Source organism: Bombus vosnesenskii, unplaced genomic scaffold (assembly GCF_011952255.1).
Source record: "Bombus vosnesenskii isolate JDL3184/JDL3185 unplaced genomic scaffold, Bvos_JDL3184-5_v1.1 scf7180000013320, whole genome shotgun sequence".
Lineage (NCBI taxonomy): Eukaryota > Metazoa > Arthropoda > Insecta > Hymenoptera > Apidae > Bombus > Bombus vosnesenskii.
The window spans coordinates 769854-795010 of NW_022882965.1; the positions used below are offsets into that span (position 1 = coordinate 769854).

The following is a 25157-nucleotide window of genomic DNA, read 5'->3' on the forward strand; positions in this document are numbered from 1 at the left end:
GTCCTCTTGGTCCGAGCGGCTTAATTGACACGCGCGTCTTGGCAGATCGATAGGCCGGCAATAGACGAGCTAATTACACTAAAGTGGAATTCCTGGACGTGTTGAAATTTCAACGATTTATACGTTAGTCCGTGATCGATGGGTTTTCCTTTACAGTATTTTTCTGAGAACTGGAGCGATTTCCGTGTTTTGGCAAATAATCATGGCAGAAGATTTCTTTTTGTTAAATATGATAAATAATTTTTTTGGTCGAAATTAGGAAATCTTTTATTTTGGTAAAGTTGTAGAACTCTGTTAATGATATGCTACTGTTTGATTTCATATAATTCATTGCACAAAGAGATAATAAATTCGTCAAGTTCGCTTTTTCTTCATTAAAACTTTCTTCAGTCGCGTACCAAAGGATTTTAGAGTTTTTTTTAGTTCTTACAAATCTAATAGAGATTTATTCCATCTCTACATAAATTATCATATCCAAGTGTCTAATTAACTCGTTTCAGACTCTCGTAACCCGTTAAATGGGAAAAACGAGTCGTTATTATTCATTATCGGGATTATAAATGTATTTTCGTTGGATAGAACGCAGGCAATGTCGAAGCATCTTTAAAATTCTACAAAACTCTGTAAGATCAGACTGTAAGAATCAAATATAGCTCGAATGAGAAAGACGAGGAGAACCAATGAAATCGCTGCGATTAATAAAAACATGATCTATGCTGAAAAGCATTGGATATTGAATGAAATTATCGACGTAATCCCTTTTGCTTGCTGCCGTTAATCAAGCTGTTTGCACTAATGCGAAATATCGCGGAGACGCTATATAAATTCCCTTTCGGGTACCTCGTTTATCTATAAACGAATAAATATTACTATAGTTGGTATACACTTGGTGTTTACAACGATCTGTATTTACGATGTTGAAGTATCAACAGGTTATCGAAATATCAATTGTTCCGAAATCAATTCGATAAATCCTGCAATTTTTATAATTTACGAATTTCTATTAATATTATCATACATCGTGTGTATATATACATATTTATATATGAAAATACTCGAAAGTTTTAGATTTCCCACGTTTAGCAAAATAGTCATATGATATAGGCAATCAGTAGATAATTTCGTCTAAATTATGTAGATTATTTTAGATTGCACATACGTTTCAGTAAGATAACCGTTATATCAACCCTTTTCACTCGACATTAATTTTTATCTCAGCAGTTTCTTTGTCGAGTCGTAGCCTTTTTTGTAAAACGTGCGAAGGAAAAGCAGGATTGTATCCTGGAAATTGTTTCAAGATATATTCGTAGAGGTTGTTCAGTCGTGTTCAACTCACACCGATTTGTAGAGGTTTATGTGTAGAAGATGGTTGGTCGGTGACGTTTAATGGCCGAGATTGCTCGTTGTTGAAACCGTGGAATATATTTAAAATGATAAATTACTATACCGATAACTAAGACGGTGTATAAGTCGTAAAACAGGATCGCTAATGACTCGTTAATTAGATCGCTGATAATTCGTTGATAACTGATCGACAATTGACCGTAAATCCTTTCGTTGCGATCGCGTTCGCTTATTTATACTGGTCGGGGGAAAGTCGGAAAATTCAAATTCGTCTTCGTTCGACGGTTACACGTAGCGACGACATTGTTTTGCTCGGAGTTTGTTTATTCTTACGTTACGTGTATCCTAACGATCTTGATCTCCGAGGCAAAACAATAACACGATTTGAATTGTCCTCTAACTCACGTGCCGCTACATATACACTTAAAAATTACAAAATACGACAATAGTGAGGATAAGACTGGTATTTAAGTGAATTTCCTTCTTCCTTTGTTTATTTAAATTGTTATTAGTTTTTAGTTAAAGTAAATTTCGAATAAAACACTAAAATGCATTGGGAGCTGCTGCTAACGAAATTGAAATAAAATTCCCAGTGCAAAGGGTTAATGGCATGTAATTTTCTGGCGTATACGTGTACTGGATTTTTTTCAATTTTTAAACTTGTTGAAGTGGTCACCACTTCTAAGATAACTCTACGTCTGGTCTTTTTAGTTTTCTCAAGCACCGAAGCCATCGACAGCGCGTAGACAAAAGACTGGGACGAAGACAGACCATAAACAGTAGACAGGCGACGTGGGTTTTCAGTTATTGGGTAACACAGCTAGCGCGCGGATCTGGACCAGTTTAAATTGTATTCCTACTTATAATTACACTTCTATTTAAATATACTTTCTACCTTACAATTTATCCACCAGTTTCTTTGTTTACTGTCATCGAATAACCTCAACAAAACTAATGGAAAAATTGTGCCAAGACTTGTGTACCAGGGAGCTACTTCATGAAAGTATCAAATTCGTTCACGAGAAGTCTGTTAGGTTTATGAATACTCTACTCTTAAAATCAGTTCGACGAACCCTTCACTCTATCATTCATAAAATGCACAGTATCAAGAGCCTGGAAAGTACGTTTCAAGTTCAAGGTCGTGACCTGGAGTACCTACTTATTTTAAAAAGCAACTCTCACTCCGTTTCAAGGTTGTCGAACTCTCCCCTCAACCCCCTATATTGTAACTTGAAACTTACCTAGGTATCCATATATTAAAAGTTTACTGCCATACTTCGTTACTATATCATTATGCTAAACCGGATTAATCTATTCATAGTGATTATCGCTTCAGGTATTTCAAGTTAAAGCTATAAATCGTAATCAATTAGAATCCTTTCCTGTCATAAAGAGGCGACATTCTCATTATACGAAGTTAACCTGTTTAAACATTGTAGTTTAACAAACTATCGACTAACTAACTTATAAAATTAATCATAACGTTGGTATATTACATTTTCTTTAAACGACACCAGCAAAAGTGTATTTCTTTTATCAACGTTTAAGGGGGGGGGGATAAGGTTCATTCGTACAAAATAAGGCACGATTTTGTGAATTATTTGTGACGACACAGTTACAATCTCTTTATTAAAACCAATAGTACATTAAAGTATGACATTCGAAGAATATTGTATAAAATTTTCACGGAGAAATATTAAAAAATACGGTAATGGCAGCAATTGCGGTGCCCCTGATAACTTGGTACTGAATCATTTGAAATAAAAAAATCAAAGTTCATTCGTTAGGTAACAGTTTGCCCCAGGTAACGCTGGGAGGATTTTCCGAAATTTCAATTTTTCACTTTTGTGGAACACTTTGAAGGGAAAATTAGCCGCAAATTTTCGCAAGATCGGTTAACTTATCCCTTCAAAGTGTTCCAAAAAAGTGAAAAATTGAAATTTCGAAAAACCCTGCCAGCGTTACCTGGGGAAAACTGTTACCTAACGAATGAACTTCGATTCTTTGATTTCAGATGATCCAGCACCAAGTTATGAGCAATTCTACTTTTTTCCGAGACACGTCCGAATAATTGCTGCCATTGCCGTATTTTTTAATATTTCTCCGTGAAAATTTTATACAATATTCTTCGAATATCACACTTTAATGCACTATCGGTTTTAATAAAGAGATTTTTAACTGTGTCGTCACAAATAATTCACAAAAACGTGCCTTATTTTTGTACGAATTAACCTTAGTCCCCCTTAATAGAAAGTAACTTTTCCCATAACCTACGTATCATTCAGTCCTGAAAGGGTTAAAGGATAGCCTTGAAATCTCTCACACGTGAAAATTTGGTAGAAAATTCTGCAAAAGGAGAGATGTATTTTAGCGAGCGATTGATAAAGAGAAACTTCCCCCCATAATACGAATACAATTAATTTGTCAGATAACTGAAGGTAACCTTGTAAAATCAACCTTGAAATCTTGCAGACGCCACGTATTATCGGCATAATCGACATCGCAAAGCCAGATTTCCGGTCGGAACAATTCTCGAATATGCGTTCTCGATATCGTGAATCACTGTAAATGCGCACGTTCTCCGACACATTAATAACACAACTGTATAGGTGTATACGATCATTCAACACATTCTGCAAGTTCCACGAAGTGTGTGTTCCTCATCGAGGAAAACGCAAACGGCGTACTACGAAACAGAGTCGGGAACGAACTTGCACAGACGTTATTTCTCCAAGTTTCAGACCTTGAACAAGCATCGAGATCGTTCAACTTTCGCTCAGTTTTGATATACGGGCGAAACCGTATATCATACTTATTTCCATAACTTATTCGAAGAAAACGACCACCATTTGACAATCATCGTTTGCATTTTATTTTATTTGAAGCATTTTTCAATAGAAACTTATTACGAAACACACATGCTGCAGTGAATTATTAAGTTTCTTGTGTTTTCAAGTGTTCCGATCTTACTTTCCACGATAATCAAAAGCGTATTATAGCGTTTTGGTTGCCGGTAGGTAAGTTACACGAATAAATATGATAACAATGTTCATTTACGTAATGTTTCCAAGATCACTGCCAATTATGTAGCCTAACAGTAGCCTACTTCTGGGGTACAAGTGTTTTCAGTTCTGGGATACAATAGCGCGGAGTAAAATCGTCATGTAGTATCGTTATCGTTCATAAATTACCGTTCAATCTTTTGGTAGTACCGAAGCGTCCTGTTTTGGGACCAAGTTTTCAGGATAGAAAAAATAAAAAAAAAAAAAACAATATCATATAAAAGCTCCGCTCCCCAGCGGCTCAAACCCAAAAATTGTATTAAACACAAAAAATGTAAAGCACCGACACATAACATAGTATAGCTACGTCGTACCGCCGCGTATCGGTACCTTTGCCTAACACATCATTACAAAAATTCACCGTTTATTCTGAATACCAATACGTATTTAAAACTGTATCTTGGATTAAATAAATATCATTAAAAAAAAAATCTTTTGGTAGTAACAGGTAGAAATAAAAATTGACGAACGAAAGGTGTAGAGCAAACGATCCTAAATACAAGACAAAACAGTGAAAATGACCTTTACGTATGTTAACACGAGAAATATGGAGTAAGCCACGAAGATTGTGTACAGCACATAAGATGTGGTGGATGGGCAATCGAACTTGATCATTTTCAATATCGTCGTTGTTAATCTAAACGAACGGCGTTTCCATGTACCTCCGTATGCAAGTTTAGTCAGCTGATGCCAAAATGAAAAAAGGAAGAGATTTCTACTAAATACATGTGTTTGAATTTTCGAACTCGGTTTTTGTTATACCATGTTCTTTACGAATGTTATTTAATAAACAGAATTTTGATTACGCGCGTACGGTTTCCTACGTGTTTCCCATATACCGTAGTCGCACGTTCACAGCAAAACGGATATTTCTCGTGGGTGGGTTGTTCTTTCACCCGACTCTCTCTCGTTTCCGTTCATGCTCACCCAAGACCCCTTCTAACGCTATTTTTTCCAAAGGAGTCGAACCAGCCTTCGTATTTTATATATACACCTATATATATATATATGTATCTATATAACGCGTTCTTGAGGAAGGAGAGACCTGTTCGGCCACTTACCTTAATTAGCACTACTTGCACGTTTGCGATCGAGCCCTTCCCTACGCTCTCAGTAGGCGGTTAGCCTTTTCTCTTCGATTCGAGGATCCTTCTGACGTTGTTCTTTTTTTTGAATCCACGTCGTCGTCGACACACTGAACACACTTTTGATACACGCCACTTCGACACTGATTCTACCATATTTTAATTCGAGTATTTACTCTCGAGCGGCGAAGAATAGTTACTTTTTGAGCACTGGTTTTAATTAGTCCATGATTCTTACGTTTCCGCTGCCATTAACTAATTAAAGTGTGTCCACTGTGAATCGTTTGAGTTCCAGTCCCTTAAAGAGGCGTAAACCTACAGATTCGCTTGTTTCAGGAAACTCAATTTAACATGGTTCAGAGGCGAGACCTTGACAATTATCATAAGTGAAATTTCACTTCTTTCGTATCTTAAATATCAATGAGCTTCTTTCGTATTTTACTTCACTTTTGATACACGCGACTTCGACACTGATTCTGCCATATTTTAATTCGAGTATTTACTCTCGAGCGGCGAAGAATAGTTACTTTTTGAGCACTGGTTTTAATTAGTCCATGAATCTTACGTTTCCGCTGCCATTAACTAATTAAAGTGTGTCCACTGTGAATCGTTTGAGTTCCAGTTTCTTAAAGAGGCGTAAACCTACAGACTCGCTTGTTTCAGGAAACTCAATTTAACATGGTTCAGAGGCGAGACCTTGACAATTATCATAAGTGAAATTTCACTTCTTTCGTACTTTAAATATCAATGAGCTTCTTTCGTATTTGAAATATCAATAAGATCACTGAAACGCGATTAATTTTATTAATATGAATGCTATATATGAAACGCATTGCATTATTCAATGTTAGCTGAAAAATACAATAGGGAAGTTATTATTGCATTTGCAATAATAACATTATAGGACATAATACTAAAGCAAAATTTACATGCAATGGAATATCGTGAAATCTCTTCTTTTCACATTTTCTTCGATACTTTGCAGAGTACTTAATACGTGCAGCAGTAACTTACGCTTTCTGACGATATTCGTGTTCAAGGGTCAGAGAATGACACCACATCGATCGAAGAAAATGGTGTCGCTTCGGGTCACGGGGAAAATTATCAGGAGCATCGTTTCAGGGTTATGCTTCGTCAAATACGCGTTACTGTTAACTAGTCACGCATCGAGGTCTTATCTGACCAGCTATGGAACGAGGTATTGAATCGATACATATCAAAATTTGAATTTGGATATTCAATACTATGCACTAAATTCAATTCGATGATGAATGACGCTGAAGAAGAGAAAATTTGACATACATCAGGTACATTTAATATTAAATGCCAGTAATAATCAAAATATTTTTCTGATTCTGTTATATGAGCTTCGATAAACAAAAAATTCTGGGAACGTAAAAATATATATTTTTCTTCTTGAAATTCTTTCACTTCAACAGCTTTTTGACTCGTGAATTGATTTACAATTGAATCGTTTGAATTCTAGTATTAATCATTTTTATAAATTATTCGCCTTGTCCAATCAATTCCAACGACAACTAGACATAACAACGATCAGTTAACAAAGGAAGAATCCTGTTCAATTGATATACCACTACTATATTCTAGACGTTTATTTACCATTATTCAGCCCATTTCTTCCACTGACCATTTTTTTTCTCGAGGAAACTTAAGACACGTTACAGCAAGGAAATGTCTGGAAAGAACCGTTCAGCCGGAAATCGTAGCTAGAAGTTGGAACAGGACGACGCGACTTTTCGTACAGTAGCAATCAATATCTTTCCCCTGCGTTTTCTTTCACGGTCCGATTGTTCCAATCGAATCGATCGTTTGGTCAGCGCGGCTGCATTCGCCATCCGCTCTATACGTTAATTATCGAATCTTCATCGCGATTCGAATTACAGTCGCGCTACCACGATACCGTTACAAGGATCGTTCGACTATCGTTAAGCATAGATCGCGATCGCTGGTCAAGCTCCAAGAAGATTTCACTGGCTTCAAGTACCGATTACCGATCCTCCTCCAATTAAACCCAGTGAAAAAATAATAACTAAAGATTATAGCAGAAATGTTATTACGTAGCGGTATAATGGAACATTACATTGAATAAGAGTTTTGCTTACCGAGCCATGTTTTACTAAGTCAGCTACGGTATCTGAATTTTTCTCTTCCAATGTGATTCTTGTTTCAGTATGTATCATTTCTTTCAATGCTTTAACTCTGCTGTTTCTCTTCTAGATATCTTCGTCTTTTTCTCGAATTTTTACAAAAATTTTTACAAAAAGAGTACACGAAAGGTGGTAAAATGTTGTATCGAACACTAAAACCAAAAACTTGTATTTATTAAAATACAGCAACCATTTCGAGTTATACGAAGAGAGGAGAATAGCAGGATTTAGGGAAACTTTAATGATTAAACGATCATAGCAAAACATCGATGAATTCAGTCCCGTGCAACGTAGTAGAAAAAACATGGAAGACTCTGACAAAACAGTAAGATTTTCCAGGATAACGTATTAGTAATATTTACCCAGCAACATCCATAATGGTATTTCACGATAGTTACCGAACAACGTCCAAACGATTCGCAGATTCCTCATCCGCAAGAAATTCTGTCGACACGAAACTACGAGGAAGTTCGGAATTCGCCAAACAGTAGTGTTCGTGTGTCCCTTTGGCAAACGGTTCTTCCTCTATCCTTGGTTCCATCGCGTTGGATGGGATTTCGTTTATTTCGTTGCCTCACCTCCGCGACCCGACGCGACGTTGTCCCTCCTCGCGTTTTCTGGACCTCTCCTCGCATCCCTGTATCCCATCTGTCTCTCTCTCTCTCTCTCTCTCTCCTCGCCCTGTTTGTTCAGTTGTCCCTGTCTTTTCAACCAAAGCCTCTCTCCAGAGCCTTCTCTGCCGCGTACCTCTCTTACTCTCCCGTAGTCTCGTTCCATCGTATCCCTGTCCCGCTTTCTTTCTCTCTCTGTAGCGAGAGAACGAGCGTCGGTTAGATTCGTGGGGGCTTTGGGGACGCAAGAACGGACCGACGGTCGGACAGACGCGACGAGCGCTCCTCTCCACCCTTCTCTTTCACCCCCTATCTTTTTCTCTTTCTCTCGCCGCCTCTTCGTGGCTCGATCTACCACTCTCTCTCTCTCTCTCTCTCTCTCTCTCCCTGCCGGTTCTCTGTATATTTATTGATTGCCACCTCACCTCGCCTACCATGGCCTCGGTCTGCGGCAGTTTCCCCTCCCTTCACCAGAATCCCTCGTTTCCCTCGTCCCAGGCTCGTTCTGCAGCAAGCAGCAGCATCGCGCTCCGCCACGAGACCAGAGAATCTCGTATCTTTCTCTATTCCTGTTTTTCTCCACGTTGTCCTCTTCCGTGCTCAACGGTTTTCTAGCATCCTACCTCGGTCTCTTTCTATCGCAAAGGCCACGACTCTCGCAGAGGTCCGACCCTCCGCAGCTTCGCTCGCGCTTTTGCCTCCTACGCTCGATACAAACTCGTTGGACGCGGCGGAGTTTTCGTTTGAACCTACCCTCCGGAGTACGCGCCGTGCCCAATACCAACCGGCTCGCCTTCTCGCTTCCATTCTACATCCTCCTTCTTCTCTCCTTCTTACTCTTTTCGCCTTCGACTCTCAGTCTCGTCTTACTCGCTCTTTTTTCTTGTTAAATCGGGTTCTCGTCCGGCTTGGTCGCCGTTGACGAGCTGGCTTTTCGGTATAAGCAGGAGATTGCTCGTACGAGATTATAAGAAGTTTTGTCTTTACGAGTAGAAAGTCGGCAGAAGTAATTAGCAAGTTATTTGCCACGCTTCCCGAAATGTCAAAGTGTGTTGCGTTTTTTAATCTATGGATCCAGTGGGAAATCGGAGCGACGTATTGCTCGATTGACACACTTACTCAATTTTCCAGTATATATAGTAACACGTTGATACGTTGCTCGATGGAATTAAGAAATCGCCACATCACTCGAACACCGTTATCAACTTTTATCGATTTAGCTAAATTACCGGAAAATCGAGTTGTCCTCTGATTGCGGCAACCTCTTCAATCGTCTGAAATTAAAGATTTTGTCACTCTCAGCACCTTTGCTCCGAGTTCGATCGATTTCCTTGTTTCGGTCGAAGCAGATGAACGATGTGACGTCGTGGCGATTCCACACCTGTGACGCCGTACGACTCGACGGGTTTATGTCTGTTATGATGCAATGCGCACCAGAGTGCTACCCTGCTATTGCACATATTAAACTGCGAATAGCGCAGTATCATTGTCTCTGCAAAGCAGCTACGATATCAAATCGCTAGTCCAGGTCGAACCTTCTAATTTTTCATTTTCACCATGTGGATCATTTCCGCGGTTTCACCGATGGTTCGTATGGAATACGTAAAGCAATCGGAGCAGCAAGTTTGCTCCAATTTGTAAGATTCGAAGGGGGAAGAAACGTTGGTTTTCGAGTTACTTCGGCATATTTGTTTCGCCGTTTCGAGGGTGAAATACACAGTATATGTGTAGCAACTTTCGCCACGAGGTATTTTCTCCTTCTCAAGATCTTCACGTGTGTACCTATTACTCTTTGCTACCTGTGTCTCACGCAGAGGGAAACTTCGCGTCTGTTACGAACGATTTTTATTACCAAGGATTTTATAAACCGCGGTGTACTTGTTCGCTTTCTCTGATCGTCAGTTTCGCATTGGTTTATTCAATTAATTAAAATAACGATCAATGAGGAAGTATTAAAATAACACGAGAATTCCATTAAACAGATTGTACGTTATAACGAATAAAGAAGCTTAATAATACTTACTAATACTTAATAATACTTAACTTAATATTATCTCTATTGGAGAATGTTAAGACTGTGAATATGAATTGCTGTTTCAATAAATTCGAGAAGTTCTACGGTAGAATTTGATTTATTTGAATACATTGGAAGATAGACAGTTCATGTAATAGTAGTTTATTGATACTCTTCATTACCTTCATTCATGTAATAACAGTTTACGTTGAGGTAAGTAGAGTCAGACGGCAGGAGGGCATTTAATCAAACGAGAGCCTAGATTTCGTTCCATTAAATGCAGTTCTAGCTTCGTGCCGTACGATCATGTGGAATACAGAACTTTATTTCGACATAGTTTACAACATCAATTCTTCTGTCTTAATAATTTCATCGAATTCCTTGCACCGATAAAACGCGTTTAGTTTAACTGGCGTCTGATTTTACAAGGAGACACCTACAGCTACATCGTCCATCACATTCTGATTTCATCGATTCTTGACAAAATGTTCTTACTTATTTTTGGAACTGCAATGTGATCAACGAATGTGAAAAGAATCTGAGTGATCCAGCAAATACTTGAAACCCTCTTTCAAGGAACTTGCAATAGCAATTGAAACTTGAAGATACAAAGATGAAGCATCCATGTGTAATTTCATGGTGAAATTTTCAATAATTATCCATTCGTAGAGTACATAATTCCACACAATGTCTATGATACCTTTTCTTGTCTCTTCAAAAAGGACGAAAAAAATCGAGAAAAGGAAACGTACGCATTCCTTCGAGTTTATAACCGCGGTCGCGGGTTCACCCTCCTGTGGAGCGTGTCGCGTTTCTATTTCACAAGAACGACGCGTGAGACGTGGTAGTTCTCGCAGCTTTCATCGTCATTCTGGCGCTTGCCGGGATGTTTGTGTTCATAGAATAAGACGTGCACCATTTTTTTCGACGACAGTTCTCCATCTACGACTCCGCGAGATATTTTTCAAGAAGATTTTTGTCTTTTTTGGTAACACATGCTTTCGAGTAGCCTACAGGGGCCTCTGATGTGTTCCATGTGATCAAACGAATTTTTTAACGACTACACTAAACGCCGGTATGATCATTCTACATGTGACGTGTTCTTTAGGTATTAAATATATTAGCTAAAGAAGAAATAAAGTCATAGCGAAAATCAGTAGATCGTTTTATTAAAAAATAAAACCTTGCTTATTAATCAATACTTTGTGACTTATAATTATACAGGATGGTTGGTAACTGGTGGTACAAGCGGAAAGGGGGTGATTCTACGCGAAAAAAGTCGAAAATATAGAATAAAAATTAAAAAATTTTAAAAAAAATTTTAAAAATTAAAAAAATAACGTCAATAGAGACAACGATCTGCAGTGAGATCCGTTAAAGTCCACGCGTACCGAGCGAAAATTCAAAGTCGATTTTCTCGAAAAAAAGCCTCCACCGAACAATTTTTATTCCATGTTTTCGACTTCTTTTTTCGCGTAGAATCACCCCCTTTCCGCTTGTACCACCACTTACCAACCACCCTGTATATTAAAAAGTTTTCTAAAATACCAGTATTCTGTGTTTACTTCTTTCATTTTAATTGTTATATTCTGTGAAACATTTAGTAATTCTAAACTTTGTAATATTGGTGTACATATGTGTAAGAATAAATAAAACAATAACTATGATATGCTTATCATACCTTTAATTAAAAGGATAAGTGCAGTACAAGACCCAGTTCACGCTACTGGAAGTTGTTTTGAAAAGGTGGTCATCTTTTAGAAAATCAGTAGTTGAAAATTTAAAAAATGCGCCCTATTTAGGGCCAAGTGAAGAAAAAGACGACCGACGTGAAAAATAGCTAATTAAATTAAAACAACTCGCTTCTGTATTAGTTTTGGATTAATATCAGATTGTCCGAAAAGCTTCTTTCGTTTTATAAGGAAATAACAGACGCGCAATGTTTTTTATTTTATATTAGTTTATGGAATCATGCACGAACGTAATAATATAGGGATCATACCTAATTCAATAAAATAATACAACCACCCTGTATAATATTTCATAATAATTTTTCTGATAATTCTTTAACAATTTCGTCTTGTATTCCATAATAATAATATAATAATAATTCTACAATATTTCAACATAATTTCCATGATAATACTGCGATCATTTTCTAACTTATTGTTCTGTTTTGCGTCCAATTACGATCAATGTTTGTTTCAACGCGACTGTTAAAGGCAACTCGGTATTTCCACGTCGACGCCATCCGTGTGATCAACATTGCGCGGTGTGACGACACTCGTGGTGTGTGTCACGCTAGATTTTTCAAGAAGCTCGCAGATGAAATGCTGTTAGGCGAGAGGAACGCGGCCGAACGAAACGCGCGTGAGGCAGAATCGGCGAAAAAAGAGGGAAAGAAATAGGTTCTTTTTGCGCGGCGCGCTCATCCCCCGTATTCCACCCTCGTCGCCGGTTTCTAATTTCACTGCGTTCTCTGATACACGTCGCTTTTATCTCCGAGCGTTCGATGCAAGCTCGCGCTTCATGCGCCGGAGTTTTCGTTTCAAAGTGTTCTGCTTTCTTCCATCGCCGTGCATCGTCTTTTTCTTCCTTCTCCTCTGCTTCTGGCGACGATGACGGCGCGGTCGTTATGCGTTCTAGTTAAAGAATCGAGGGCCCGCGTTCGAGGAACCGGATGAGACGGCTGCAAGCAGCCGTTGCTTCTCCTAGTTGCAAGGAAACAGCGGAACGTAAACGCTGAAGGGTTTCTATTTCGCGGAGTGTGCAGAAATTGAAGATGTTGTGCGGTTAGCGACTGCGTATTTCCACGTTCGAAACGTTACGGTTAAGGATTTTTCATAATCGAATCGAACTCTGAACGTGGAAAGATAATGGTGCACGCGCGAGCTTCAGACGAATAAGCAATAGAATATTTAGGAGATAGACCTTGAATAGTAGACCTTGGTAGCGTTTGAGGTGATCAAGTATTTTGTTGCTAATTTTATAATATTTTATCTATAATATTTGGCGATGAAAATTAACATTCAGAATTTATAATGCCAAACGTTCAGGCAATAATACTTTCAACAAGAATCGATGCAAAAGGTGCAAAGTAATTTTAAACAACTTTCGATTAGAACTCGTCCGTCGTCGCGCGTGTTTTACGAGGAATGTTGGATCGCGCGAGTTCAAGCTGCAGCTCGCAACCGACTCTAAGATTGCACGCGGAACGACGAATCGCCGAAAGCGGCTGGTGAAAAGCACGCGTAGAGGCGCGTGGGCGCTCGCGCGAACACGAGTGTGACATTTAACTAGCGTGCCCCTAGGGACACGCTGGCGCGAACCTTCGCCTACATGTGAGAATGTGGTTCTAGTATGTATATCGCGTCCCACGCGTCGCCGTCTTTTTCCTCCGCATAACTGCTCGCCAACTCCTCTTCTCTCCTCTCTTCCGATCTCTTTTTCCCGCTACACAGCCTCTCCAATAACGACCACCCACTCGTTTGCTCTCTGTTAATTTACTTTTTTCACTGTTTCCACGTTTCCTGCATTTTTCGCAAGTTTTCCTTGTGTTTTCACATTTTTCCTCTCCGTATGGATCTTTTTTATAATAATTTCTATGGTTTTCCGTGACTTCCGTTGTGTCGTTTTAGTTTCCACTGCGTACGTTTATGCAAATTCATATTTTTTATCGACTCCGCTAGATAAATAGAACCCAAACGCAACTCACTGTTTAGGTATAACCGTTTCTCTTTAACCCCTTAAACTACAACTACGGGCATAGTCCGTAGTACGATGATCGGGCCAAATATAATATACAGGGTGGTTGGTAATTGGTGGTACAAGCGGAAAGGGGGTGATTCTACGCGAAAAAAGAAGTCGAAAACATGGAATAAAAAATATAGAATAAAAATTTATAGAATAAAAAAAAAAACGTCAATCGAGGCAACGATCTACAGTGAGCTCCGTTATAACGAGACGCGATAAAGTGCACGCGTACCCAGCGAAAATTCAAAGTCGATTTTCTCGAAAACAAAGCCTCGAACGAAAAATGTTTATTCTACATTTTCGACTTCTTTTTTCGCCTAGAATCACCCCCTCTCCGCTTGTACCACCAGTTGTCAACCACCCTGTATAATAGCTTGTTTACGTTTTCGGGCCAAAATTCTCGAGCGTAAATCGTAGGTTAAGGGGTTAAATATCTTGTGTAAGCTTCTGTACATCTGAAGGCACAAACAGAGCCGCAGTCTAGTAATTAATATTAGAAAGAATAATTGGATTACGTTTGAGGTGTTAATGATTCAGAGAAAATTACTAGTTTCACGAATCAGTATATAATTACTGCATATTTATACACAATTGCGTTCTATCAAATTTCCTACTCCCGCGTCGTGACAAGGCTCATTATTCAATACTCGCTTCTAAGAAATAAAACCATATTACTTGGCAGGTGACCCAATGGTAAAAGGGTTTAATTTTCTCATAATCGTCTTACTCCGTCTCAGTTGCTCTTGCCTGGTCCATCGTTACGTCTGCGCATCCCCATTACCTCGACCCGCCATATTTCACCGCCATAATTCCACTCCCTTTGCCGTGGTAGCCCCTCGTTTTCCAAATCTCAACCCTTCCAACTTTCACTCTCGTCTCATTTTCATTCTCCTGATTCCTCTTGCTTTCGACTGGCCTCGTTACCTCCATCAAGCCACGCTGATTTCTTCCCCGTGTTCCATCACTTTCTCCGCCTTTTCCTCCACCCTTGTCCGTTCTAAGAATTTCTTTTCACCCTCGGTGTCTTCTCCCCTTCTTTATGGAACAGGCCTTTCCCCCTTGCGTTCAAACAACGTGTGCAGCTTGATAAATGCGATCATCGTGCCACGAATCCGATACAGGAAGAGCAAAACCATTCGAAGATCCTTCGAAGATAAGGCAAGACATTTGGTGTAATAATAAAGAAGGGGAACAAGTATAGAACACGAACCACCTCCTTTTCGATCGATTCGGGTTACTGGCATGAAAAATATTAATTCGACCGACCCTTTCAAACATCAAATCATTGAATTATGGAACGCGGGTAATCCGCCGGAAGTTTCTTTCGGGGCAGATTAGGCGGTTGGTAGAGGTAAAATGGATGGTACGTTGCGTTCAAATATGCATCACGTTCTAATAATTGTGCTGCAAGCAAGAACAGATGATTTTAAATGAGGCAAATGAAAACGAAGAGAGAATTTTAGTGATACAAAGCAGGGAATGATTTCGCTATGTGATTTTTATGTGTTTATGGGAAATTTCGAACTGTAAAAATGGACACAATATAAAGATAAAAATATGCATAGAAAATACCCAAAATATGTAGCAATTACCTTATCTACTTATAAAATATTTAAAATCCATTTTCTTGAGAACAATCCATTACTTTGCATTTTTCATGTATTTTTTCACATAAAATTACTCTTCTTTCGGTCGTAGTAACCGTAATTATTCAAACACTCTGTACCTAAGTTGCGTTCTCCAATTCTGGGCTTTGAAAACGCAATTCCAACTACGCAAGTTGACAATCTTTCGCGTTGTATTAGGTCGTCCGAAAAGTTTCTTTCGTTTTATAAGGAAATAATGGATGCACATTTTCCGTTTTATATTATTTTATCGAATTACGAATGATTCATTTTGTTCTATCAAAATAAAGATCACAACTTTCGACGGATTAGGTTTCATGTTTGTCTAAAGATGCGTCGTTGTAACAGACGTGTCTGTAAAAGAAAGACGTTTTTCAGACAACCTAATATTTATTAATATAAATATTTATATTATTAATATAATATTTCCAATTTCATATTAATAATATTTTATATTTTTATATTTTATAAAAATTTATATCTGTTGGGAATTGTGAATCTTAATCGCCGAAATAAATGTGTAACTACACTAAGATTACACTTAGAATTGATATCAAAATAGTTTCAGATTTATTTAATATGTGATTTGCAAGATATTCGTCGATATACATACGTTTTATAAGGAAATAATGGATGCACAATATTTCCCGTTTTATATTATTTTATCGAATTACGTATGATCCATTTTGTTCTATCAAAATAAAAATCACGTTCGACGGATTAGGTTTCATGTTTGTCTAAAGATGCGTCGTTGTAAAAGACGTGTCTGTAAAGGAAAGACACTTTTCGGGCAACCGAATACTTTCTCGATTTTGTAGAATCTGTTTCCGTCAACGAGTTGTGTCTTTCGTCGAAATAAGGGCGAGAGGAATCGCAGAAAGAATTGCGAATGAAAAATGGCGAAGATTGCTGAATTGTGAGAATTAAGGGATAGAGGAATAGCGTGGACATGAGCAATGTATGTGGTCGGTATGCTGTGCGGTTTTCTCTTTTGTGTTTGGTCGATGCGGAATTTGTATATAATTCGATATACATACATATCTGAAAGGATCGTGTTGGATATTCGATTCGTTTCAAATTTGATAGCGCTGTTGTTCTTTCAGAGGTTTCCGTGTATGTCATTAATTATGACATTTTGTGATATTCGAGTGGTTTGATGCTGGGATATTTAATGGAAATGCCGCATCGTGGTAATCATTGCAATTAGCATTCGCAAGACTTGCTGCAAAATTACCAGCAATGGTGTAGAGAACGTGAGATGGAATTTAAATTCGAGCGTGAATTATAAATCGAAAAATGAAAGATGGAATTTTTTTTTCTTATATATACATACAACCAAAGAAGTAGAATTTTATACATTTTTATGAGCGCGTTCCGTGTATTTTTTCACCTTTAGAATTCTCATTAATACAAAATCAACCGCAGTCTATCGCCTACAATCTATAACGTGTGAATCCGCTAATAAAATTTATTAATCTATTACCAGTTGTTGAGAATTTTGGATCTTAATAGCCAAAATAATGGTATAGGAACGCTAAATTTACATTTAGAATTCATATGTCGGGTTGACGTTAGACTTAGGGGCGTGTAACGTATCTTCATTAAGACAAGCCATCGTTGTTGTTCAATGAAGATTATATTTACAATGATATGCACAAATATTGATTTAACAGAGTTTGTCAATTAAACGTGGTGATTAGACACTCTAGATGTTAAAGACAATGTTCTTAGGTTCAATAACGAATCCACGGTCAACAGGGAAAACTCTTTGTACAATAGAATATATTTTGAAACACAAAGTGACGTTAGCTGTGACGCTCGGTATCTTTCTGACTGACTAACAAGACGTTGTGTGAAAACTCTCCAAGGTGATCACAAGAATGAAAGACTGATACGATCACATTTGTCAATTTGCATATTGACCGGGGATATCAACAAAATTCCAGGCGTCGTTACTAGGCAGACCCGCGTAGAGCCGACATTGCTCCTGCCCGGGGCTGTTTGTTAATACAGCGTGTGTCCCTCGATATTGGTACTTCTTCTGAAAGGTAAAAACGTTCATCCCGTGACCGTGGCTACGTTCGGCGACCAGTTGTGTGACCTCGAGCCTAAGCCCACTGTCACAAATCTCGAGCAAACATAATCAAATGGTATCACACAACTACTTCTAGTATTGGGGATCTTCCCAAAATTCCAAAAGAATGGCCCGATGTCCCTACATCTCCGATACATGTTAGAATAGTTATATATTTATTTGATAAGCGATTTCAAAGATATTCATCGATACACACTTGCACGCATCTCACCAGTTTCTTCTCGACTGAACAATTTACATTGCTTTGTTTTCGAGACGCCGCGCACACACACATACTTCCACACGCTGATATTCACATACAAGTATCACTACTACGCATCTAACCTAGTCTAGCATATAAAATTATACATATCTCAATACTAGTTAATAAGTTATTGCTCGAGAGAGCTTAGAGCGCAAAATATGTGGCTAAACGAAATAGAAAAATTCTTGTCGTTGATTTGCCCTTTGAAACTGATTTTTAGAGAAAATCAGGTTGAAACAATTTAGAAAATTCGTAACCACAAAGGATGCTTACACGATGGCTGTATTATTCGTTCACTTTCGATTGTTAACACGCGAATTTTGCGAAACATCATATGCATTTGCCCAAAACGATTCCCGTTACCAGTGTTCAACGTAATTTACAAGCTCTCCCTTTGGCCAGCCCGGTTCATTCTCTTTTCACCGCCCTTCGAACGAATCCACAATTACCAACAACCAACCCTTTATTACTTCGTCAAGCTTATCCTATATTTCTAACCAACTTATCCGACGTCTTGGCTCGATTATGTTTAAAGAAGGGAGCTTGCCGTGACTTCGTTAACGAGAAATTAATTAGCACGTAGCCAGGCCACGGCTAGATACCGATCCGCCTCACTCCCGTCACTCGATATCCGATCCTTTCTTGCGGTGAACAATAATATTGGATCGTTCGACAAGTTTTGTAGCGATATTTAAGATAAGTTTAAGTACAATGTGTGTTTCCGGAACTAGTATTTTGTTTGACGATATTTTTTTATGTAGGCAATAGCTTCGAGAGATCCTTTTCCACAAATTGTTCGTCCTTTTCGGTGATAAACTCCTTCAACTAACCCTTAGAGATATTCTATATCTTGGGACTGAATAAATTTTGCAACGACTATAATAAACAGATAGAGCAAGAGAATGTTTTTCATCGATACACGGGATCCTATATTATTTTATTCAGAAATAAAGAATCACCTTGTATTGCGTGTACGTATGCGTATAGTCGTTTTAGTCGCGAATAGTAGACTGCAGGTTGTTATGAATTTATGGGAAATGTAAAAGCGCAAAAGTGTGGAAAATGCGCGTAATATACAAAAGTATGTAAAATATAAAAAGTTTAGAGAACATTTAGTTTCTGTAGATTTATAAAGATACGAATTTATTCCCACAGACACGATCCATAGCTATTATGTGATTAACATAACCGATACGAATACTTAACGTTTCCTAAGGGAAAGGGCTATACTTAAACAGTTTACGATTAGTATATGGATAAAATTACGTAAGACCATCCAAGTTTCCGATATTTATTAACTTTAGTAATATCATTGTCCTCCTCTCGTTGCAAGCTGATAACTTCACGATTCGGTGATCGACTCGAAACAATTCGGCAAAAATTCACAAGAATAATTGAAAGGTTAAATGAGTCAATGATATACCAAATACCAGAATAAATAAATAAGAAAAAATAAGAAACAATTTTTTTAGCGAGAGTGCATGTAAATTCTACGCTCAACAAAGATTTAACCCTTTGAACGCTACGTTGTCCGACGTTAAGCGTACGCCGTGGACTGCCCACTCTTTACGAAGAAGCACACCGTGGGCTGCGTATTTTTTGCGAAAGAGCGCAAGTTGAGCAGACTGAATTTTCATTGGAAAATATATTGATTGTAACTAAAATAAATTATGTAGTGACCTGAAAAGCCTTAATGGCCATTTATTTCATTAAGCAATAATAACACGAAGAATATAAAAGTTTCCAATTATATCTTTCAAATTGAACATTTAATAATTTTGTATTGTATGGTAAATCTCAAAGCAGAGTTCAATACATAAACCAATGTTACGTTTTTTGCATTCGTAATGCGAGTCAGTCGTGAGATTATGTTTAACGCAAACAGCGCATCTTCGTCGCCAAGAATGTTTATTATTTTCTTTAGTTATGCAGAAAGTAGGGAAACGCCTCTACGTTAACCGAAATGGAAAGTCGTCCGAATGAACTCTTAACACTAGAACTACCGATAGTTAACACGAAGCTATTTCTACGAAAACCAGTGAAAATGACTAGACTTTAAAAAATACGCAATAATAGAATATTTTTATATTTATTGATTTATTACTTTCTTACAAAAGGAATTCCAGGTTATGTAGTACATTTTTGGTATTTTTAATCCATCTGGGACTATGATCGACCTAAACGAGGGTTGACAGATTTATAAAATTGTAGAACCAGTCATTTTGATTGCTATGGTATTTCTAGCGATCGATCCGGAATTTTCCTGATAACTGTTATCATCGTATCGAATGATACGCGGTAACAATTTGAAAAGCGTGTGGCAAGCTGTAGAAAACGAGGAAACTGGTTAATTGTGGTTCGATATACGGATTTTACACTTTGACAAGTATCAGTCGTTTTAAGTAGCCTTGATACAAAATTATTTTGACTTTGAATACATAAAAAGCAAAATAAAACTCATTATATTATTCTTCTAGTTATCGTTGCGAAAGTCATTACATCATCGTGGAAAAAAATATAACACGAAGTAGGAATTCTAAAATAAAATTGTAACACCAGTCGATTCTAGTTGTCGATGTAGTTCTAGTGTTAAGGTTAATGTGATCTTAAATACATAAATAAGCAATCTAGTAATTTCGTTATTTTACAAGGATAGAAAAGAGAAAAGAAGAAAGAGAAACGGTTAAAGGAAAGTCAAAGATTTCTCCAGCGAGTTGCCTAGCTCTCGTCACCGCTTGCACGCGAATGAGCCTCTCTTTATCCCTCTGTTTCTCTCTCGCTCTCTGCTTTTCTCCTCCGCTTTGGTCGCCGCGTAAACGAAATTAAAGCGATTTGGAGGCGAGCCAGCCATCGCATCGCGGCGACGCGCGACGCTCGCACGCGCCACCCCTCTCGGCATTCCGATCCCTCGATCGATCCTCTTCCTCGAGGGACAGGATACACACGTACGCTCTCTCTCCGCTCTCTCATGGACCGATGCTGAATCGCGATTGGACGGTTATAAGCGGAAACGCCGACGTTAAGGTGTAAAACCGGAGGAAAGAGAGAGAGAGAGAGAGAGAGAGGAACAGAGAAAGGAAGAGGAGAATGTCGTCGATATAGATTGGATATCCGCGTCTTTCGCTCGGCTGGTCTGTGCTGTCGTTTAAGCATCGCTGTAGACGAACGTTGCGATGTCGTTCCGTTTTTCTATGACGATCCTGCGTCACTTGGTAGCTTCATATTTCTAATAATGGGAGTGTAGGCTTGTGTGAGTTGTATCGCGTACAGAATGTGCGTAATACAAATTCTGTTTCTTTGATGCTACTGATTTATTCTACTTTTATTTTACTGATTTATTCTACTGATTTATAGAAGTTTATGTGGAGAGGATGGTGGATTGGTGAGGTTTAATGTCGAGATAGTTCGTTGTTGAAACCGTCGAGTATATGTAAGATGATTAAATAAATTAATATATAGACAATATTCGCTGAGATGCTCGTACTAACGGATTCGCTATGTCAGTGTATAAGTCGCAAAATAAGATCGCTAATTAATACTCGATTAATACTCGCTAGATACTCGTCGATAATTCGGTAGATAATTCTTAGATAACTCGTCGATACTATTGATAGAAATACAAATTTACATAAAGATCCACTGACGCAAAGATCTAATTATTATTATTAAAATCAAAAGCTCCAATAGGGTTTATTCGATTTCTGAGAAAGCTAATTGTAATCCTAACAAAAGCGTATGTATATACCTTCTGAAATGTAACGAAATCTAATCTTAAATATTTATTAAATTAAAGCGTGAAATATAAATAATTTTTTAAAAGAACTAAGCTTACAACTGAAAGCAAACAAAGACATATGTATATACCTTCTGAAATGTAATGAAATCTAATCTTAAATATTTATTAAATTAAAGCGTGAAATATAAATAATTTTTTAATAGAACTAAGCTTACAACTGAAAGCAAACAAAAACATATGTATATACCTTCTGAAATGTAATGAAATCTAATCTTAAATATTTATTAAATTAAAGCGTGAAATATAAATAATCTTTTAAAAGAACTAAGCTTACAACTAAAAGCAAACAAAAACATATGTATATACCTTCTGAAATGTAATGAAATCTAATCTTAAAGATTTATTAAATTAAAGCGTGAAATATAAATAATTTTTTAAAAGAACTAAGCTTAGAACTGAAAGCAAACAAAGACATATGTATATACCTTCTGAAATGTAATGAAATCTAATCTTAAATATTTATTAAATTAAAGCGTGAAATATAAATAATCTTTTAAAAGAACTAAGCTTACAACTAAAAGCAAACAAAAACATATGTATATACCTTCTGAAATGTAATGAAATCTAATCTTAAAGATTTATTAAATTAAAGCGTGAAATATAAATAATTTTTTAAAAGAACTAAGCTTAGAACTGAAAGCAAACAAAGACATATGTATATACCTTCTGAAATGTAATGAAATCTAATCTTAAATATTTATTAAATTAAAGCGTGAAATATAAATAATCTTTTAAAAGAACTAAGCTTAGATAAGCTGGATAATTTTATGGTACGAGTTCGAATATTTGTGTATGTAAAAGCCTGAAATTTCTAATAAAATTGTCAAATGGCTCAGCGTCACTGCGAAATCACAATGCCATCTCGTCGCTACCGAATAAAACTGCCAAATCCTAACGCGTCATGCTACAAAATCGCAACAACGACGTTACATCGATCGTCTGCACCGAGTTTAAGACCACCAAATCGCGAAGCGTCATGAAATTGCAAAGACACGCGTCACGTCGCTTGTTTCCACTATTTCCTATCTAAGTAACAAGACGATGCTCTTGCTCGTAATTGCAATCTGTGTCGCGATGTCTCCTGATAACATGGTATGCTCCTTTTTAGTGTCTCAATTCTGCGATACGGAGCAGAGATGAGGAATTTAAAAAGACGTGTGTAGATTTCTGCGATTCTTGGTCGAGTATACCTGTACAATGGCTGGCAGAATCGAGCAATTCGTAAGCGATGATTGAACAGTTGTAAGGCTACCACGCCATTATATAATATGTATAGCGTCATTCGCAACTATTTGAGAGACTGAGAAGTCTAATGCTTTTCGTAAAATGATACGTTCTTTCTTTATAAACATTTCATTATACTTCTTCAAGCTTGTTAAGGCGATACTTTTGAACATCGAAGTAGATGACTAAATGTAAATTCTCAAAATCCTGTCTTGCGTCACGGTACGATTTTCAGCTTGTCCTCTGAGAAAATTAACCTTCTATGTTAAAATTATTTGAATTAGCTTGTTCCTTAAAACTTCCTGGGACTTTATAAATGACTCGTTTAAAAACCCTTCACTTACAGATTCAGAGGATAGAACATATGATAGATATGAATGAAAAAAATCAAAATTCTATGTTAAAATTAAAGCAGTTGTAAATTTTATTATCTGTAAATTGATATTTCTGAGTCTTCGTAAATAGCTTCTTATAAATTGCCGCCTCTTCACGGGTAATCCATACAAAATACTCGAACAGTAAATAGCTCGCTATTAATAATGCTTTATTACTGAAACTATTCGAATTAACCGTCGAACGAAAACATATAAAATCCGATGGACGAAAAGACCGTGATTTCCCATTACACTCGTCAGTGAACGATCCCATAGTCCGGAACAATAGCGCTATGACGATTCTCGAAGGCTATGCAGGGATTTTAGGCACAGGGGATAGGAAAAGGGCATTGAAAAAAGCTGAAGCGTGATACGTATGTATGTACATATGTATACGTGTGGTACCTCGCCTCGACGAGACCCTTTCGTGATTACGCGAGTCTTATTTGTATCTCGCTGGTGAACACGTTGAATGAATATAGCGTCGCGTTAAATCTCGGATCTTTCATTCCGTCGCCTTTCCAGCTCGTAAGATTCGCGTCGTTCCGTGCCACACCGTTGGTCCGAGCTATTTTCTTCTCGGCACGTTCCTCTCGTCGAGACTGCACCAACGACGAGAAGAAAGGGGGAAGGAAGAAAAAACGAAAGAAAGATAAAAGATCCAGTCCGTATATTCTGTACCCTTAAAATAGCAGCAAGAAGTTACGTTACCCTGTTCCGCAATAATCTCGTTCTTCCTCCCTCTCTGTTTCTTTTGCTTTTCTTTGCTCTTCTTCTTCTTCTTCTTCTTCGTCTTCTTTGGTTCAACGTGGTATTTCGTAGAATTTCTGCTGTCTAGTGTTCATTATTATAAGTTGCGAGCTGGAGAGCGCAGAATTTGAAGAGGATTAATCTGGAAGATGAATTAACTCGTTATTAGGATTGTCAATCTCTTAGATACAATATTTTCTTTATTTAGAAATTTATTTAGGCGCCGTTTCGCAAGCATTCAAGAATTCAACTGATATCGATTTATTTATGACGTCGACTCGGTTAACAAGTTAAAGGTACAGTCTCTAGCTATCACATTAGGACCACGTGCAAAAATTTGGCTTTTCCAACTGTGAAATAGAAGTATTAATCGTTATTACTCATACAAACCTAACTTTATTTCAATTCGTAAATCATCCGATCGGTGTTCTGTATTCCAGCCTAGCAAGAAGCCATTTCTGTAAGTTGAAAGTAAGTTAATCTTCTTTCAAATAAACAAAAGGAGTTGTCAGAAAAAACAGCCAATAGACGTATGGTATTTTTTATCCGAATAATAGATTTACTATTAAATTTCCCTTTATATCTATAAATATATATATGTATATAATTATACAACTATAAATGTAACCTTATAATTATAAGGAGAACGAAATTCTTGAAGAGTCATTATAGGTGTCGAGGCAAATATTAGAAAGAATCAGAAATTTCCAAGCAAGTTCTTTTCCCATAAGAGCTCGTCGATCAATATGAATGAAGAATTTTGCATTTACTGGAAAGTTGGCCGGCAATGTGTTAACAAGCGCATTTCACAGAAATCGTAACAGACGACCCTCTTCTTTATCCGTTGGAATAATTCCGCAGCGAGCATTGTGTATTAAAACGCGTAAACAGGAGACGCCGATTTCCGGCGGTGTGACGACCAAGCAAGAGCCATTCGTAATTCTCGAGCCCCTTTCCATCGCGTTCTCATCATCCCCGTGGCTATATACGTTTCTCTCCCTCTCGCAGCCCC

At 37.7% G+C, this 25157-nt stretch overlaps 1 protein-coding gene across 16 annotated transcripts in view; it reads left to right on the forward strand.

The window, feature by feature from the left end:
* LOC117235840 (bromodomain adjacent to zinc finger domain protein 2B-like) overlaps nt 1–25157 on the forward strand; it is a 229468-nt gene that overhangs the window by 165491 nt on the left and 38820 nt on the right. The window lies entirely within an intron of this gene.